This window comes from Suricata suricatta, chromosome 11 (assembly GCF_006229205.1).
Source record: "Suricata suricatta isolate VVHF042 chromosome 11, meerkat_22Aug2017_6uvM2_HiC, whole genome shotgun sequence".
NCBI classification, from domain to species: Eukaryota; Metazoa; Chordata; class Mammalia; order Carnivora; family Herpestidae; genus Suricata; species Suricata suricatta.
In genome coordinates, this window is record NC_043710.1 from 6,554,201 (window position 1) to 6,557,616 (window position 3,416).

The 3,416-nt window shown below is 50.4% G+C and overlaps 1 protein-coding gene across 2 annotated transcripts in view; it reads right to left on the reverse strand.

The window, feature by feature from the left end:
• Positions 1-427, reverse strand: part of CAPN1 (calpain 1) — a 25,094-nt gene extending 24,667 nt beyond the window's left edge. The window contains exon 1 of one of the 2 annotated variants that reach the window (XM_029956937.1): positions 244-427. The gene's annotated coding sequence lies outside the window, so the exon portion shown is untranslated. The remainder of the gene's footprint in view (positions 1-243) is intronic. The other variant, XM_029956934.1, reaches the window with a different exon arrangement.
• Positions 428-3,416: the final 2,989 nt, after the last annotated feature.

Below are 3,416 nucleotides of genomic sequence, written 5' to 3' on the forward strand. Positions count from 1 at the left end.
GCTCCCCGCCCCCGCCCCGCCTCCGCGGCTCGGCGCGTCCCCCACCCCGGGCCCCGGCTCCCCGCGCGACCCTGGGCGAGTCCCTGCCCCTCTCGGCCTTGGTGTCCCGTTTGCGCCGCGAAGGGCGCGGAGGTGAGCCACTGCGGGGACCCCGCTTGCTCTTGCGCTCTGGGGGTCTCTTGAGCCCGACCAGGCGACAGGTGGGCCTCCCTGCCCTCACCCCCCGGCCCGCGGCCCACCCACCTGGGAGCGCCCCGATGCCGCCTCGCCCAGGAGGGGGCGGCAGAGGCCGCGAGCCGGTCGGCAGGCCCACCCCGGCCCCGGAGATCCGGCCTCCCGCCTGCAGGGCTGCGCCCGGGGGAGCGGAAGAACCCCGATGACCGAGGGAGGAGGAGGAGGGCCGCGGCGTTCCCCCAGCTCAGGGCCTTTCACTGCCCCGCCTGCCCCCGCCCTGGTGGCCTCCTTCGTGTGTACCGATCTGAGCAGTCTTCCCCCGCTAGCAGAATACAGGGGAAACTCCGTGGTTCCCCTAGCCCTACCCTACCTCTCCGCCCAAGCAACACTATGCTTATTTATAGTTATAGGGTTTATATTTAGGTGTACCATCCAGTCTGACTTAGATTTTGATACGATGTATCTGTAGTTATCAGATCCACCTACTTCTCTCTTGAACCTACCGTTCCCTCCTTTGAGCCACCAGGCCCCCTGGTTGGTTTTTTTTTTTTTTTATCTGCACCCACTGCTTCCTCTCTTACCCCCTCCAACCCTGACTCCACTCAGGCCATGATCTCACAGTTTAGGGGATGGAGCCTCAGGTGGGGCTCTGCGCTGACAGCACAGACCTGATTCGGATTCTCTCTGCTCCTCTCCCGCTCGTGTGCAGCTGCTCAGGGCTCGCTCTCTCTCTCTCTCTCTCTCTCTCTCTCTCTCTCTCTCTCTCTCTCCCCCCCTCCCTCTCTCCCTCTCTCTCAATGAATAAATAAGCTTTAAATAAAGAAATGCCTATTGCTCAGTAAAAGGACAGGGCAGCTGGGTGGCCCAGTCATCTGAGCGTCTGACTCTGACTCTTAATCTCATGTGTTCCTGAGTTTGAGCCCCACATGTGGTTCTGTGCTGACAGTGCAGAATCTGCTTGGGATTCTCTCTCTCCCCCTCTTTGCACCCCCCCTCCAAAAATAAATAAGTGTTTAAAAAAGAAACCATAAAAAAGCTGTAGTGTATGAATCCAACTATATAACATTCTGTAAAAGGCAAAACTAGAGATAGTTAAAAAAAAAAAAAAATCAGGGGCTCCGGGGTGGCTCAGCCAGTTAAGTGTCCGACTTGGGCTCAGGTCATGATCTCTCTGTTTGAGGGTTCGAACCCCACATCGGGCTCTGTGCTGACAGTTCAGAGCTTGGAGCCTGCTTCGGATTCTGTGTCTCTGTCTCTTTCTCTCTGCCCCTTCCCTGCTCCCACTGTCTCTCTCTCTCTCTCTCTCTCTCAAAAATAAATGCACATTTAAAAAATTAAAAAAAAAAAAGATCAGCAGTTGCCAGGAGTTTGGTGGAGGGGAGGCATAACAGATGAAACACAGGGCATTTTTAGGGCCCTGAATCTTGTGCATGATACTAGAATGGTAGGTACATGACATTATACATTTGTCAAAACCGTAGCATACACAGTCCTAAGGGTAAACCCTAATGTAAACTATGGGCTTCCGTGAATAATAACAATGTCTCGATATTGGTTCATCAACTGCCACAAATATCCCGCACAAATGTGAGATGTTAACAATGAGAGCAACAATGTGAGGAGGAAGAGGGGGTGTATGCCCAGTTCTCTGTACTTAAAAAGCTATTTTTCTAAAACCAAAAACTGCTCTGAAAAATATTCTATTTTAAAAAAAAGAAAAAAGTTAAACACACACTTACCATATATGATCCATTATTCCAGTCATAGGCATTTACCCAAGAGAAATAAAAGCGTAAGTCCATACAAAGACTTGCGTAAGAATATCCATAGCTTTGGGGGGGAAGGGGTCGTCAAGTGATCTTTTCTTGAAATCTTTCCCATTAAAAAAATTTTTTTTATGTTTCTTTTTGAGAGAGAGAGAGAGAGAAACAGCGCAAGTGGGGGAGGAGCAGAGAAAGAGACAGAATCCAAAGCAGGCTCCAGGCTCTGAGCTGTCAGCACAGAGCCCGAGTGGGGCTCAAACCTACCAACTGTAAGATCATGACCTGAGCCGAAGTCAGTCACTTAACAGACTGAGCCACCCAGGTGCCCCGAAATCTTTTCCTTTGTAGGTGGGCACTCCACTGCATCACTGCTGACATCTACGGTGTCCTGAGGGTGACAGCCATCAACGCTGCTGCCCACAGACTGGACAATCCTCATGATCTCTTTAGTGGGGTCCAAGCCCTCTAGTGAAAGATTGGTGCAGGATCTGGCCGTAATGTTGATGATATTATCAAAAGTGACGTTCCCACGGTGCTTGATATTTCTCTCCTCGGTCTCTGGCTGGTTTCTCAAGGGTTTTGGTGATCAGGGCGGAGGCAGAAGGCAGCACCGTGTCCCACCCTATGTGTTCACTGCCATCCTCTGCTCTTGCGATCACCAGTTGCTTTTGCAAAGGTCTTCACCAATCTGCTTGGGGGATAGACCCAATGGGCCAATCCTGGGGGCCCAGGGAGATAGGGCACCCACCTCCCTGCCAGTGCATTTTACGTATACAATTTTGCTCTCCTTGGGGTCAGATGTAAGCAGCACGGAGGAGGGGCTGGCGCCAGATGAAACCAGATTCGCGACTAGCAAAGAAAGTTACTCTGGGGCCTCCTCAGAGCTGAAAGCTACTCATAGAAATGTTAACTGTGGCAGCCCAAACTAGAACCAATCAAAGGTTCATCCGCGTTGTGAATGGATAAGCAAATTGTGGTACATACATATACAATAGGATACTGCTCAGCAGTAAAGCGGAACAAGAGATGAATCTCAGAAGAATTACGACAAACGTAAGAAGCCAGGCAAGGGTACCTCCTCTATAATTCCACGTATATGGAAATTTCAGGTAAAGGATGCCAATGTAGGGCTAAGAGCAGATCAGTGGTTGCCTAGGGGCAAGGGTGGGGGCTGGCAGGTAGGAAAGGGTGGGAGAGAAGGATTGCCAAGGGGCTTGAGGAACCTTCTTGGGGTGGTGGTTATGTTCATTATCTTGATTATGATAATATGGGTGTATACATGTCAAGATAAAATGTACATTTCAAGCATATATGGTTTATTGTACGTCAACTAGACCTCAATAAAACACCAACAGGACTTGGAGCGCCTGGCTGGCTCAATTGGTAGAGCATGTGACTCTTGATCTTGCGGTTGTAAGTTTGAGCCGCACATTGGGTGTAGGGATTACTTAAAAAATAAAAATCTTAAAAAAAAAAAAA